The sequence below is a fragment of the Dasypus novemcinctus genome, chromosome 20, assembly GCF_030445035.2.
Source record: "Dasypus novemcinctus isolate mDasNov1 chromosome 20, mDasNov1.1.hap2, whole genome shotgun sequence".
NCBI lineage: Eukaryota > Metazoa > Chordata > Mammalia > Cingulata > Dasypodidae > Dasypus > Dasypus novemcinctus.
Window position 1 is genome coordinate 39,047,219 of NC_080692.1, and position 17,555 is coordinate 39,064,773.

Consider the following 17,555-nt stretch of genomic DNA (forward strand, 5'->3'; position numbering starts at 1 on the left):
GATTAATATTTAAGTCCACTCTTTCCTTACAAACAATTCTACAACCTAGTGAGAGAAATGTAACTGCTGGATCAAATAGCATGTTTATCTTCAAATTTACCAGAGGAGGCCAAATGACTCTCCCTCTCCCCAATGGTTACCCCATTTATCATCCCACCATTAATGGGCATTCTCCCCAATGCCCCACATCCTTAACAAAATATGGCATTATCAGACATTCATTTTTCTAAACTGATAGGAAAAAATGATATTTTGTTACGGTCTTAATTTTCATTTTAAAAAATACTTGTGAGGTTGAAAATCATTTCTTCTTAATTAACCACGCAGTTTTCCACTTCTCCATATTTTTTGCCAGTTTTTCCTTTGAGTATTTTGTCTATATGTATTTTATTTGTAGACGTTCTTTATAAATTCTGGATATAATTCTTCATCAGTTACATGTGTTGAAAACACCCAAGGTGTGCCTTGACTTTTAATATTTATTACACCACTTGTTGTCCCTTAGTTCTTCTTATTCATGCTGTTTTAGTTGTAAAGTAGATTAATTTTGCATCTCAGTTAAGAAATTCCCTATTCTGAGGACAAAAGTATAATATTTCCCCATATTTTCTTCTAAATTATTATTTTTTCTAAATTTTCTAGATTTAGGTCTTTAATATTCCTATCTTTTGGTGGGTATTGTATGAAGAACAGATTTAATTTTATTTTACTTGTTCCCATAGACAACCAAAAATTCTAGCACTCAGGAGTGACATCTAACCCAGACTTGAAGAATCAGGAAAGCTTGTCTGAGAAAATAATATTGAAACTAACCAGGTGGCATGAGTTAGAACTGGCAGGATAAAAGTGGTAAGATAATTATGAGGAAAGTGTTCTAGATAGAGAAAGAAGCTTATGAAAGGCCAAAAGAAGGCAAAAAAGGTGTGGCCTGTTCAAGAACTAAAATTAATTCATTAGACATGGAATGCAGAATGTTGGGAAGAGACCAGACACCAGGTGGGAGAAGTAAGCAGAATCAGTCCCTAAAAGGTCTAATAAGCATTTTTTTAAAAATTACCCCCCCCCCACCTTGGGGCTTGCTTGCTGTCTGCTCTCTGTGTGCATTCGCTGCACGCTCTTTTGTGGTTTTTTTCACTTGTCTCCCTTTTCTGTTGTGTCACCTTGCTGAGTTGGCTCTCTGCGGTGCTTGTGGGTCAGGCAGCTCTCCATGGTGTGTGGGAGAACCTACCTTCTCAAGGAGGCCCTGGAATGCAAACCCAGGGCCTCCCATGTGGTAAATGGGAGCCCAACTGATTGAGCCACAGCTGCTTCCTCTAATAACCATTTTGAAGGTACTTGGACATCATCCAGAGGGTAGTATGGAGCTACTGAGGAGATTTATTTCTTCATTCCAGGAGTGGCATAGTAGGACTTATATTTTAGAAAGATCATTTGGCTGAGAATGGACTGGATTGGGAGGTATAAGCATTACTTAAGGATGTCTTTTAACACAGGGGCCACAGGATGGTGATCTGGACAAGAGTAATTGTGATGAGGTTTCAGTGAACTGATTGCATTCAAGATATATTTAAGAGACAAACTAAATAAAAGTTGGTGATTAACTGCAGAAATGAAGAAGAATGAATCAAAGGTAATATTTAGGTTTTTAACTTAGGTAACAGGTGGCATAGCAGTGTCATTTATTGAGAGAGAGAATGTAAGAGAAGGCACAGACTTTCCAAAAACATAATCACATCAGTCGTTTCCTATTGTGTTTGAGATGTATACATGACAGCCAAGTGGCAATAACAAGCAAGCATTGGGTTTATTGATCTGGAGTAAAGAAAAAAGACCTGGGATAGAGATGGAGGTTTTATGTATTGTATAAATAATACCCAGGGAATTTTAATAGAAGTCTTAGGACAGAACCTTGAGAGAAACATAGTTAAGCAGAAATATTTGGAACTTCAAAGAGGACTGAGAAAGAATGGCCATAGAGGTAGGAGGAAAACAGTGAAGTATTTCATAAAACAAAGGAAGACTGTATGGTAAGAAGAGTAGGATGTCAAAACAAAATTTACTGAAAAATTAAGGGAAAATGAGGGTTGAGAAGTATATGTTTGTTTTAAAGACTAGACATCTGTTGGTGGTACAGTGAGAAGAGGCCAGATTGCAGTGGGTTGAAGAATGAGTAGGATGTTAAGAAGTGGAGATATTAAGTGTAGAATTTGTGAAGAAATTTGACTGTGAAAGAGGAGTAAATTTCTAGTGGGAGATGAATGTGGTATCCAGGGAGACATTTTTCTTCTGAAGATGGGGTGATTTTAATATGTTTAACTCTTCACAGGAATGAAGTAATGGAAAGTGAGAGGCTGGAGTTATGGAGGAGAGAGGACTAGAATGGAGAATTGTCTACTAGAGAGAAGGAGTAATTGTGAATGGTGACATGTTGGTGGATTTGGTGGTGGGCAATTGTGAGATTTTTCCATTTAAGGCTTTATATTTCTCATAAAGGACATAAGGGATGTGGTCAACTGCTGAACATGAGGGGAGAGAGAATGAGGTAGAGATTTAAGTAGAGTGGAGGAGGCTTTAGATAGTCTTTGTAATGACTGGTATGAAAGGTGACTTGAGAAAGATGGAGTATTTGTAGCACTCCTCATGAGGTTGGAGATGATGGATTTGTAGTGATACCCTTCTGTTGGACTGCATTTCTTCTCCAAAGGGTCTCATCCTCTTGGATACAGGAACAGAGAGTACAGCTAGTCTGTTGATTCTGCATGTAAATTTTGCCTTCCTGTAGGACAACAGACAATGGGGTCAGCTAGAGGAAAACCTCTTCTTTTGCTTGACTTTCTTGATTGATAACATAGGACTGACTGGTACATGACTGCATATTACTTCTCATATCCAGGATCTCTTATCCCATTTGATTGTCAGAATAACAAAATGGCTTTATTATTAACATCTCCATTTTCAAATGAAGAAGTCTAGGTTCAGAAAGGTTGAAATAAATAAGATTCCACATAGGCTTTCTGACTCTAGGTGTTGTTCTTTAGCACATCTGCATGAGGCATTCAGAAATGTATTTGATCAAATGAAGTTGAAACTTACGGGGTGTAAGCTAGAGAGACAAAGACAACTCCTCACCTCTGCAGAAGGCTGCTAGATCACACACAGATGAGAGAAAGGAGGTTTCTATGAAATCTGACAAATAACATGGTTAGATGTAATACATAAAATATATATTATATCTTAAAAGAAATCAATCCTTGGTTCACAGCTCAAAATAGCATCTCTTTTTTTTCTGGTGCAGCAGAGGATGCTCTGGTGTTATATCAAGCAACATTTAGTGAGCAAAAGTAACTGAATGCAATAAATTTACAGGCAATTGTGCCAGGGCTTTTAAAGGCACAGTATTGATTTACTTCTTTCAAAACCAAAGTGACAGCAAAGGTGGAAAAAAATCACATGATTCAGGGAAGATATCTGAGGATTTAAAAGTAACAAACACAAATCCATTAGTTTTAAAATGGGTCAAAAGACAAACCCGAAAACTGTAGGCTCATGAATCAGTGAATTCAACATCTATTATAGGAAAAAAATACAGAAAATTGTGTAAGGGAAAGTGTAGGAGGAAAGAAGTCAAGAAAGGAGTTGGAATAAGAGTAGCTTTATGAATTTACAGCCAAGAGGTTAAGTAGAGAGATTTTATCCTTATCTGCAGCAATAAATTATACATTCTATTTTTATTTTTTTCATCACCAGATATAGAATTTGTTTATTGGTGATTTTTAGAGTCCTTGTAAAACTGTTCCACTACTTACTTACCATTGGAGAGCTGTGCAAACAAAACAAGATCTTGTTTAGCCATCTCTTTCCCTGAGGAGCTCTATATGGCTCAAGTAATGCAACCATCTAGGTCTAGAAGAAGTGAAGCTATATTTGCTTTGTTTCTATATAGTCTGCTAGAGACTTTTCCCTCAAGTGTGAATTAATAACATAAGGCATGCATAGCTGACAGCTTAATGCTACTGCAAGAGGAGGTTAGTTCTATCCAAATCACAGTACTAGGCCAAACTCTAATTCACTGAAAAAGGAAGAATGAGTGCAGGGGAAGATGGGACATCAGAATTGCTGAGTCAATCCTGGAAGTGAAGAGATGACAGCTAATAAAGGTAGATCTATGTCACATCCAGTTGAATCTCCATTAAGGTACAAAATATGGGCAGCTTTGCTTGTTGCTACATTTCCATAGTAATATCACCATTTTCGAATCATGAATGATCAGAAGTATCTTAAGAAATGGTGGTTTATGTGGTTTTTTTTGTATTATAGTTGAGACAGAACTTTTTACTTGGCTTAACTGTATCATTTGTACAAAAATCACAAAAATTCTATTAAAATATCAGGAAACTTAAAAGTTGTTTTTTTAGGCAGCAAAATCTTATTTGGTAGAACTCTGTTCAAGGACTTTTTATTCCCTTTTCTATATTTAAATGGTACTACTTCTTTTCCTCAATGTTTCTTTAACAAACTATGTAATAGGTTTTCACTACTTTATTGCACTCAAAGAAGTATTTTTCAAGGTGTGCCAAGACCACATGCTTGTTAAAATGCTTCTATCCTAGTCCCATTCTAGATTTTCTAAATCAGAAACTCTAGAAATAAAGCACTGAAATATGCATTTTAAAAAAGATCCCTGGGTGACTTTTAAAACCTAAGTGCAATATTCATAAATAAAAGTGCACATTTCACAACTTTACACTTTGCTGAATTTTCACCATCTGAAAACATCTATGACATTCCCACCTTGATCAAGAAGTAGAATATTACCAACACCCCCAGAAACCTCTTGATTAAAGTTTCCAGTCGCTGCTTCTATCAAGGATAATCATTCACCTGATTTCTAAAAGCATAGATGAGCTCCACCTGTTTTTGTAATTTACTTGAATTGAATCAAACAGGATGTACTCTTTTGTGACTGCCTTCTTTTGCTCAACATTGTTTAAAAAGCTGATCCATACTTTTGCCTGTAATTTTACAACATTCTTTCTCATTGTTGAATAGTATTTTTTAATATACCTTGATTTATTCATTCACGTATTTATGTACAGATGGATGTTTTCCAGTTTGGGGTTATTTTGAATAGTACTGCTGTGAATATTCTAGTGCATAGTTTTTGAAGAACCTATGTTTGCATTTTTATTGGGAATATGCCTAAGAGTGTAATTGATGAGTCAAACATTCAAGTTTAGTAGATACTGGCATTCAATTTTCCAGAGTTGTACAAATTCACACTCTTTGCAGCAATGGAGAGGAGTTCTGGTTGCTCCACATCTCAGCATTTTCAATCATTGTCATTTTAGTCATTCTTCTGGCTACACAGTTGTAGGCTCATTGTGGTTTTAATTTGCATTTTCTTGATGACTGAAGTTGTTATAAACATTTCATAACTTAGCTGGTCATTTGGATATACTCTTATAAGAAATGTCTGTTCAAATATTTTTCTCATTTATTAGGTTGATTGCCTTTTAATTGTTGGTGTTTAGGTTCAAAAATATATATTCTGTACAAAAGTCCTCTGTAAGTATATTGAATATATTTTCTTTCATTTTGAAAGGTACTTTTTTACTCTCTTTAATGTTATCTTTTGATAAGTATGAATTCCTAGTAATGATATGGTACATTATCTGTTTTCTTTAGTGATTGGCATATTTTGTCTTATATTTAAGATATTTTTGCCTAGTCCAAAGTCAATAGGATTACTCCTTTCAAATCTTAGTTTCCTGTTGCTAAGGCAAATATCATACAACAAGTTTTTCAGAGATAGAAGATTTTTAGAGGTTAGAAGGTCTTCTGGGGCAAAAAAGCTTGCTTCCTCCTGGGCTTGGTAGCATTCTGGACAACTGAAAATCTTTAGGGTTCCTTGACTTCCCATTACATGGTGAGGTCCACTCCCTTCTCTTCTGGGTTCTGTTGACTCCCATCTTCTTATCCATGTGGTTTTTTTCTTTATAACGATTCCAGGAACAGGATTAAGGCACAACCTTATTTAATTGGGCCATGAACTTAACTAAAATTAACATCATCAAGTGTTCCTATTTATAGTGGGTTAATGCCCACAGGAACAGAGTAAAATGAAGAACATGTTTTTCTGTAGTACATAATTCAAGTTATCTCCATTGTTGTACCTTTCATGATTTGATTTGAACTCCATTGGGAATTGAATTTTGTGCAAGATGTGCAATAGGGGACAAGACCCATGTGGGTATCCAGTTGATTAGGATCAATTACTGAAAACATTATTCTTTCCTCACTACCTGCAGTGTTACCTAGCTCATAATCAAGGGACCACATATGAATACTTTTCTCCCTAAACTCTATTTCATTGTATTGGTCAGTTTCTCCATCTTTGCATAAATCCATAATACATTAATATGCATAGTTTTATAATCAGGATTTTCTGAAATTTTTTATAAGATGGATTTAGCTATACTTGGCAATTTGCATTTCCACATGAACTTTGAGATAGTATCACAGAACACTGCTTATATTCAATATATTTTGACATACTGAAATGAGAAGAAAATATAATTCAAATGAATATAATCAGCTTGTAAGTTTTCATAAAATAGTGTGGTAGAAGGACTTCTGGGGAAGATGGCAGAGTAGGGTACTCCAGGACTCAGCCCTTCTACCAAAACAACTAATAAACAGGCATGAACTGTCTGAAATAACTGTTTTTGAAATTCCAGAGGCCAGAAGAACACTGTGCAGCATCCAGGGAAGAGTGAGAGGACGAGGCTGATAAACTATGGTAAAGAACAGTAAGTTGCTCTCTCCACCCATCCTGTACTCTCATGGCAGGCCACTGTGGGGTCCAGCCCTGGGCTAGCTTTCTGGTGATGGAAATTGACTTAAAACCTTCTTCTACAAGAACAGGGGTGAGCATGATGACTGATCATGGCTTTTGATGGGGATTGCTTGTGGCCCAGACATAAAGGCAGCTTGTGTTTCAGCTCCACCCAGCAATAGGAGTTGGCAGCCATTGTTTCAACCCTTATGGGATAGGGACAGAGGTGGTAGGGATTTAAAGAGCCAGTAATTCCTCAGGACTGTGGGGGACAATTAGCTGAAGGGCTGCATCAGCTGGGCTGGCCGAGAAGGTTTTGGTGCCCTTCCATAATCCCCTCCCCAGGACATTATGGAGCCAATCTGCACCACTTTCATGATTTCCTGCCCCTGTTCTAGCTAGGAAATACTGGTTTGGGAAAGTCTTCTTTATGGCGCCTCTCCTTCCAGAATTTGCCTTCCAGGAAAAAGCAGCTTAAAACAATGAAGGAAGTATAAAATCTATAAAGATGGACAGTCTAAGTCAAAGGACTGCCAGTTTCAAATATCTAGGAGAGTGGGATATGTCTCCTGGAAAACATAGGGGACAAGCAAATACCTGTAAGTAGGTGAACTCCAAAACTAGTAACAAGCAAAAGCCCAGGAAAAGACAAAGATTCCAGAAAGACAGGGAAAATTCTGCACACTCCATTTGCCTTGAGCAGACCTTCCTGATGGAATGAAATGCAAGTAAATATCTATCTTATTACTGGCTGGTTACAAAACCAAGAAATGGACATTTCAGGTACTAAATCCCAGAGTTAATATTTTAAAATATGGCAAAAGAAAGTGAGTAGTGATTTTAAATATAAATGGATAAAACTCTCTTCAGTCAAAAAGCAGAAAATGACAGAATGGATGAAAAGCATGACTGCTATTTGCTGTCTGCAAGAGACTCGCCTTAAATTCAAAGACACAAATAGTTTGAGGGTAAAAGGATGGAAAAAATATACCATGCAAATAGTAACCAAAAGAGAGCTGGGGTGGCTATACTAATATCAGATAAAATAGACTGTAAGTCAAAAATAGTTACGAGAGACAAAGATGGTCATTATATACTGGTGAAGGAGGGAATTCAACAGGAAGATGTAACGGTTATAAATATATACGCACCTAACAGCAGAGCACCAAAATATTAAAGCAAATACTGACAGATTTGAAGAGAGAAATTGATGATTCTACATTTAACACACCATTCTCAATACTGAATGGAATATCTGGTCAGGAGATCAATAAAAAAGTATAGGACTTGAATGATATACTAACTAGACATAAAGACATATATAGAACACTGCACACACACAAAAAAACAGAATACATATTCTCCTCAAGTGTACACATGTATCATTCTCCAGCATAAACCATATATTGAGTCACAAAAGAAGTCTCAAAAATTAAAAAATACTGAAATTATTCGGTGTATATTTTCTGACCACAACAGAAGGAACAGAAGAAGAAGTGGAAAATTTGCAAATATGTGGAAATTAAACAACATATTCTTTTTTTTTAAGCTTAAAAATTTTTGAAGTATATCATTCATATATAAACATACGTAAATTATAAGTTTATAGTAAATACTAAAATTTGTCAACTTGCAAAGCAAACATGTATATCATCTTTCAGGGCTTCACTACATCACTCTACCACCAACACTTTTTGTTGTGAAACATGTATTACAAACCACGAAAAGAGCATTGTCAAATATTATTACTAACTATAGTTCCTGTCTTACATTATTTCCCTTAATCCACTCAATTATTAACCTGTATCAGTATTATGTATTTGTTACAATTCATGAGAAAACATTCTCATATTCTGCTAACCATAGAATTCACTGTGTTATACCGTCCCATGCCTTGTAAAATCCACTCACACACTTGGTGGCTCTCTTTTTCATCAGAGTTGTTCTGTCATCACTTCAGTCTATTTTAAAATGTTTTTTAACTCCAAAAGAAAAAATCCCATACCTCTTTATAGGCCCCCCTTTTATTGTCCCTTAAATTGATGTAAATCATTTTTGCCATTGCTGTAAAAATATTACAGCATTACTGTTTATTATCATCCATAAGGTACATTAGTTGTAATTTTCCCATGTATTACCATATTCTTAAGACTTTGTAAAAGAAGAACATTCTTGTAATTATATTATTAAACACAATCTTCATCTACCACTGAAATCACAATGTTATACAGTCCCTAGATTATCCTCTAGCTTCCTTTCAATTGACATTTATGTCCCTAGACTCCCTCTTTCAGCAACAATCACATTTATAAATCAGCAGTGTTAATTATATTCACTATAATGTGTAAACAACATATTCTTAAACAAACATTGGTTTAAAGAGGGAATGAGATGCAAAATTAGGAAATGTCTTGAGGGGAACGAACATGAAAATAGAACCTACCAAAACTTATGGACTATACAAAGGCAGTACTGAGAAAGAAATTTATAACTCTGAATGCCTACATTAAAGAAAGAAGAAAAATTTCAAATCAAAGACATGATTTCAAAACTGGAAGAACTACAAAAAGAAGAGCAAACTAAATCCAGAGAGAGCAGAGTAAAGAAATAAAATAAAGATTGGAGTACAGATAAATGATATAGAAAACAAAAAAGCAATAGAGAGCATAAGCAAAACCAAGTGTATCTTAGACAAGATAAATAAAATCAACCAATCTTTAGCTTGATTGACAAAGGAAAAGAGAGGATACAAATTATGAAAATCAGAAATGAAAGTGTGACATTACTATGGACCCTGCTGAAATTAAAATGGATTATGAGAAAATATTATGAACAACTGTAAGCAAATAAATTAGATAATCTAGACAAAAGGGGAAAATTCTTAGAAACACATGAACTACCTACATTGAATCAAGAAGAAAGAGAAAAATATCAATAAACCAATTACTAGAGATTACATCAGTAATCAAAAACCTCCTAACAGAGAAAAACCCAGGACCAAATAGCTTGTTAGGCTTCATTCCAAGAAGAATACCTCAATTTTGCTCAAATACTTCCAAAAAATTGAAGAGGAAATGTTTCCTAATTCATTCTATGGGTCCATCATCACCCTCACACCAAAGACAGATAAAGATATCACAAGAAGAGAAAACTACAGACCAATATCTCTTATGAATATAAATGCAAAAATCCAAAATAAAATAACTGTAAACCACATCCAGGAGCATGTTAAATCCCACTGTTCAAGTGGGATTTAACCATGGTATGCAAGAGTGGTTCAACATAAGAAAATAAATTAATATAATACACCACATTAACGGAAGGAAGGCAAAAAAAAAATTATCTTAATCAATGCAGAAAATGGCCTTTGACAAAATCGAGCAACATTTCTTAATAAAAGCAATTAGAATACCAGGAATACAAGGAAACCTCTACATGATAAAGGGCATATATGAAAAGCCAACAGCTTACATCTACATAATGGTGAGATATGGAAAACTTTCCCTCTAAGATCAGAAATAAGGAAAGGATATCCACTTTCACCAACATTGTACTGGAAGTTCTTGCCAGAACAATTAGGGAAGAAAAAAATATAAAGGCATTCTCATTGGCAAGGAACCAGTAAAGCTTTCCTTATTTGCAGATGATAGGCTCCTATATACAGAACGTCCTTATATTTCCACGACAAAGCTCCTGGAGCTATTAAATAAATTCAGGAAAGTTGCAGGATACAAGATCAATACCAAAACCAGTAGTGTTTCTATACACAAGCAAAGAACAAGTATAAGAATATATTGAGAAAAAAATTCATTTAAAATAGCAATTAAAAGAATACATATCAAGAATGTAAAAGACTTCTACACAGTGAACTACAAAACATTGTCAAAATAAAGAAGACCAAAATAAATGGAAGTACTTTCCATGTTCATGGATTTGATGACTAAATATAATTATGATGTCGATACTACCCAAAACCATTTATAAATTTAATGCAAGCTCAGTAAAAGTTCCAACAGATTTTCTTGCAGAAATAGATAAGCCAATGTATTAGTCAGAGTTTTCTAGGGAAACAGAATTAATAGGAGATATCTGTAAATAGTAAGAGATTTTATAAAATTCTCTCCTGCTACTGTGGGGATACACAAATCCAAATTCCACAGGCAGGCTGCACATAGGGGCTCCAATGAAGGTCCTTGATGAGTTCCCAGGAGATGCTGACTGTCTGAAGTCAAGCAGGAAAATTCTCTCTGAATGCTGAAATCACTTTCCTTACAGCATTCAACTGATTGGATTAAACATCACTCACTGCTGACAGCAATCTCCTTGGTTGATTGTAGATATAATCAACCATCTGTGCAATCAACTCACTGAAGATTAAAGTCCATAAATATCCTGTATTAAATTAGCTGAGTACTTGCTTGACCAAGCAACTGGCTACAATTACCTGGCTGAGTTGACACATTAGCCTAATCATCACAGTCAATCATCAAATTTATATGGAAAGGTAAGGGGGCCTAAATAGCTAAAGTCATCTTCAAAAAGAATGAGGTTGGAGGACCCACACTTCTCAGTCATATAACTTATTAAAAAGGTGCAGTTATCAAAAGAGTCTGGTAATGACCCAAGGGTAAACATACAGACCAATAGAACAGAATTGAGAGCACAGATATCAACTCTTACATTTCTGGCCAACTAGATTTTTGACAAGGTAACACAGACCACTCAGTAGGCAAAGAGAGTTTCATCAACAAATTCTGCCGGGAAAGGAATTTCCATTTGAAAAAATAAACGAACAAACAAACAAGATGGAAGGCCCCTACCTCACACCTACAAAAAAATCAACTCAAAATGGATCAAAGACCTTAGTATTGTACAAGTGCGATTATATAGAACTATCAAACATCTAGAACAAAATGTAGGGAAGCATCTTCAGGACCTTGTATTAGGCAATGGTTTCTTAGACTTTATACCCAAAGCACAAGCAACAAAAGGAAAAGTAGATAAATGGGACCTCATCAAAACTAAAATATTTTGTTCCACAAAGGACTTTATCATGAAAGCAAAATGACAATCTATACAAAGGAAGGAAATATTTGGAAATCACATTTCTGATAAAGGATTAATATCTAGAATATATAAAGAATTCCTTCAACTTAACAGTGAAAAGACAAAGAAACCAATTTAAAAATGGGTAAAAGACTTGAGTAGACATCTCCCCATAGAAGATATGCAAATGTCCAGAGAGTATATAAACAGATGCCCAACATTATTAGACATCAGGGGAATGCAAATCAAAACCAAAATGAAACACCATTTCACACCCATTAGAATGGCTGCTATTCACATAACAGAAAACATAACAAGTGATGGGAAGGATGCAGAGAAAAATGAACATTCATTCCTTGCTGGTGGCAAAGTAAAATGGTGTAACTACTGTGTAAGCTTGGCATGCTTCCTCAGGAAGCTAAGTATAGAAATACCATACAACCCAACAATCCCACTACTAGGTATATACCCAAAAGAATTGAAAGCTGGGGTTCAAACAAATATTTTCACACCAATGTTTATATCAGCATATTCACAGTTGACAAAAGATGGAAGCAACTGATGAATGGATAAATAAAATGTGGTGTATACCCACAGTGGAATATTAGTCATAAAAAAGGAACAAAATCCTTATACCTGTAATAACAAGGGTGAACCTGGAAGACATCATGTTGAGTGAAATAAGTCAGACAAAAAAGGCCAAATATTTTTATTATGTCACTGATTTTAAACAATTACAATTAGCAAACTCATAGAGTCAGAATGTAGAATGTAGGTGATCTGGGGACAGGAAGGGGATAGGGCATGTGAAGTTGGGGCATGGGATGTACAGGGTTCCTATTCAGAATGATGGAATTGTTTTGCTAGTGGATAGTGGTGATAGTTGCACATTTTGAATTCAATTAATGGCATTGAAATATGTATCTGAATATTATTAAAAGCAAAATGTCAGATTGCATGTATTTTAAGAGAATAAAAATTAATTCCATGGAAGTATACTACACAATATGTAGTATGTAGTGAACCATATGTAAAACCACATACTTGTTCTAATAGTATAATTATAAAAATGTGCTATCATCAGTTTGTAACAAATGTTCTATACCAATGCCAGTTGATGTTGGTGGGGTGGTAAATGGAAGTCCTGTATTTTATTCATGATTGTTCCGTAAACCCACAGCTTCTCTAATAAAGGGGGGGAAAATTTATGGTAGGATTTTCAGTGAGATTACAGTAAATTTATGGATTAACTTGGGCAATTATCTTCATAACATGGTCCTCTAGTCAATGTATATATCTCTCTATTTAGGTCTGCTTTACTTTCTCTTATTTTTTATATTATAGTTTTTAGTGTAATGGTCTTATACAATCTTTGTTACAGTTATTCCTAAATGTTTGATGTTTTGGATGGTAATATGACTTTATTTTAATTGACTTGAATTTTAATTCATATTCTATATTCTAATCACAAGCAAATAAAAATTCAGCTACTTGCTAATTTTACTAATTATTAGTTTATAGATTAATTTGGATTTTCTGTGTACATAATCATGTTATTGGGTATATTGAAAATTTTAGTTCTATACTTCTAATCCTTTTAGTTCTACACTTCTAATCTATTAACAAATCAGTTCTATCATTATGAATAGGAACCATGTGCATTTCAAAGTCCAAATTCACATTCCCTATCCTCACCCTGTCCCCTGATCATCTATATTTTACATTCTGACTCTATGAGTCTGCTTATTCTAATTGTTTAGAATAATTGAGATCATAAAATACTTGTCTTATTGTGTCTGGCTTATTTTACTCAACATGATGTCTTCCAGTTTCATCCTTGTTTTTACATGTTATATCATTTCTTGCCTTCTTGACCAGGTAGGAGTTCCAGTACAAGGTGCAGTAGAAGAAATGTGGTATTGAGTATCCTTGTCTTGTTCCAAATATCAGGGGGAAATCTTCATATTTTACCATGTCATGTTTTCTTGCTAGTATTATAAATAGAGTGCTCTTTTTATTAATTTTCTAACTGGGTCTTGATTTTATATCCTTAAGATGATTATTGTTTTAGTTTCCTGTTATACCCTATTACTTTATGTAATATTTGTGTTTTTGTATTTGTTATACCAATGATAATGCATTTTCCAGGTATGTTATCATATCTATTTTTAAAAAAAGATAATTTTACACTTCTTTTTCCCAATGTCTTTAAGTATTTTGTCTTACTGCACTGGACAATACTGTAGAAAAATGTATAGTGGAAGACTTTCAGGTGACAAAGATGGTGGCCTGCCACCCAAGGTTTCTGTTCCCCTACAACTTATCTTCAGCAAGCAAAATCTGGCAAAACCATCTTCCCCAAACTCCAGAAAACTGTTAAAGGTGGGATAACTGTACAAGTGCCAAGTCAAGAAAGCACAACTTAAAACCACTCATGGCACTCAGGATATCCCTTCCATATAACTTACTGTATAAAAATTTAAGGAACAGACAGCTTCGTGTCTAAATCTGAGAGTTACCTAATTAAAATATTAAAACATATAGTGTGCAACAAAAGATTATAAGACAAAGAAATGGAAAATGATGGCCTATCCAAAGGAAAAAGATAAAATTTAAAAATCATCAAGGAAAAATACTATACTGTAGACATACCAAACAAAGACTTAAAAAATGAATTTCAATATTCTTAGAGATAAAGGAAAATATGAGGAAAGAAATAACTGACTGAAAAATGATGTATGAAAAATATAAGATTTTCAATAAAGGGACAGACATTTTAGAAAGGAACCAAACAAATTCTGGAGGTGAAGTCCACAGTAACTCAAATGAAAAATTCCCTAAAGTGTTTCAATAGCAGATTGGAGAGGGAGAATAAATTACCAGTGAACTAAAAGACACGACAATTGATATGATTTAAGCTAATGAGAAGAAATAAAAAGAATGAAAAAAAATGAACAGAACCTAAGAGACCAGTGGGATATGATCAAGCATGCCAATGTATACATTATGTGAATGCCAGAGAACAGATAAAGGAGCAGAAGGAATATCCAAAGAAATAATGACAGAAAACTTCCCAAACTTAGCAAAAGATATGAATATGAACATTCAAGAATTCCAAAGAACCTGAAACAGTGTAAACTTAATGAAAAATATACCCAGACACAGAGTAGTCAAATTGTTATATGCCATGAACAAGCAGAGTTCTGAAGGCTGCAAGAGGACATCAACATGTCATGTACAAGGGAATTCCAATAAGATTAAATGCTGATTTTCAATCAGAAACCATGGAGACGAGAAGGCAATGAAATGAAATACTAAAACTGCTGAAAGAAAACAATTACCAACCATGAATTATGTATCAAGGGAGAATATCTTTCCAAAAATGAGGGACATTCCCAGATAAACTGAAGTGGAGGGAATTTGTCACCTCTAGACCTGCCTTATGGGCATTTTCAGACTGAAAGGAAAGGATATTAAACAGTGGATCAAAGTGGTTTAACAAAGTAAATATGGGTGATTATAAACAACAATATGATTTTGTTGTATTTTTTTGTATGTAACCCTTACAAGTTCTAAAATACATATGCATAAAAAGTAATGATAAATGTATGGTTTGGCCATACAGTGTATATGTATGGAGGGGTAAAGGAACAGTGTTTGTGTATGCTATTGAAGCTGCCAGACTTGGTTGTTATAGGATGTTAAATTTAAGCCTCATGGAAACTACAAAGAATATATTCAATTTATAGACAGAAGAAATGAGAAGGGACTCAAAATTGTACAATATAAAAATCAAATAAATATAAAACTAGGCATTAACAGAAAAATTGAGGGGCAAAAAAGGTTGGAAGAAGAAAAAAATGGAAGAAGAAAATCCTTCATTATTAGTAGTTACTTTAAATGTAAATATATTAAATTCTTCAGTAAAGGCAGAGATTAGCAGAACAGATAAAAAGTACCATTCAACTATATGCTATTACAAGAGACTCACCTTAAATTCAAAGATACAGATAGGTTGAAAGTGAAAGGATGGGAAAAAATGTTCCATGCAAAGACTAACCAAAAGAGAACTGGGTTAGCTATATTAATAGCAGATAAAAAAGATAAAAAAAGATTTAAATATGCATTTAAATCAAAATGTATATTGGGGAAATGGACTTTGGCCCAGTGGTTAGGGCGTCCGTCTACCATATGGGAGGTCCACGGTTCAAACCCCGGGCCTCCTTGACCCGTGTGGAGCTGGCCATGCGCAGCGCTGATGCGCGCAAGGAGTGCCGTGCCACACAGGGGTGTCCCCCGCGTGGGGAGCCCCACGCGCAAGGAGTGCGCCCGTGAGGAAAGCCGCCCAGCGTGAAAAGAAAGAGCAGCCTGCCCAGGAATGGCGCCGCCCACACTTCCCGTGCCGCTGACGACAACAGAAGCGGACAAAGAAACAAGACGCAGCAAATAGACACCAAGAACAGACAACCAGGGGAGGGGGGGAAATTAAATAAATAAATAAATCTTTTAAAAAAAAATGTATATTGAAGACAGAAGACATGCTTACTATCCTGACTTTATGGAGATGACTCTAAGTTTCCTCCATTTAGTAAGATATATGCTTTTGGGCTGATATATATATACACACACACATACACATACATTAATTATTTTTTTATTTAGTTTTTATTATGTTTTGTGATATTTATTTAGGATTTTTTCATCAGTATGATCAGTAAGGCTAGTCTGGAGATTTCCTTTTTAATTCTATCTTTATTAAATTTATGTATTCATGTTAAAAATATATAGAAGTCAACACAAATTTACATGTCATCCTTGAAAAGGGGACAGGCTAGTCTTCTCTGTATTGTTCCAATTTTAATACATATACTCCTCAAGTGAGCACAAGTCAAGTTCACTTTGCTCTTTTGCAGAGATGACTTTTTTTTTTTAACCCTACTCAGGTTTTTGCCATAGTTTATTTTCTTTCTTTGATATCCAGTACCTTGAAGACTTTCTAGTTTATATTAGGCTTCTGATAAATTTTTATTAAATTAATGAATAGCTGAATGATTAATTTCCTGATATTACATTCAATATATTGACTTTCAAAGCATTTCTTTCTTTTTAGGTTTGAAGTTTTCTCTTGTGAGCTTGGCACAGGGTCTGTGGAAGTTAGGATGGAAAAGTGTTTGCTTCTGCCAGAGATCTAGGATCTTCAATAAACCTCAATGTTAGGGTTAATTTCTTAGAATGTACCTCTAAAATCATGAAGATAGTATATATTTAGACTCTATACCTCAGCATAGACTATTTTCTATTTCTAGTTTTTCTATTTCTTATGGTGGATGACCTTTATTTTTCTCCTAGATATAGAACAAGTTTTTATTTTTTCTTTTAACTATTTCTTCAAGCCAGTAGGCAGACTTTTTCTTCTATGGCTAGGGCAGCATTTCAAGACTCTAAGCAAGTATCCTTTTTAAAGCTATCTCCTTTCCAGGAATTGGAGACCACATCATCTTTCCATAAAAGGGGTAAAAATCCTAGATTTTAGCCCTTAGTTATTAATGAAATAGTTATGAGCCATAATAGAATCACTTTGTGGATTGATGTTGTGTTTTTGTTGCTGGTATCTGTGGACTCCTTTTAAAAATTTTTATCATTCACTGCTTACTTTCTAAATCCTATTATTTTC

At 34.7% G+C, this 17,555-nt stretch overlaps 1 non-coding gene across 1 annotated transcript; it reads right to left on the bottom strand.

Annotated features, from left to right (window-relative positions):
- Positions 1 to 16,659: 16,659 nt before the first annotated feature.
- On the bottom strand, positions 16,660 to 16,766 carry LOC111761954 (U6 spliceosomal RNA). Its single transcript, XR_002795178.1, has one exon. It is a non-coding gene; the product is annotated as a U6 spliceosomal RNA (small nuclear RNA).
- Positions 16,767 to 17,555: the final 789 nt, after the last annotated feature.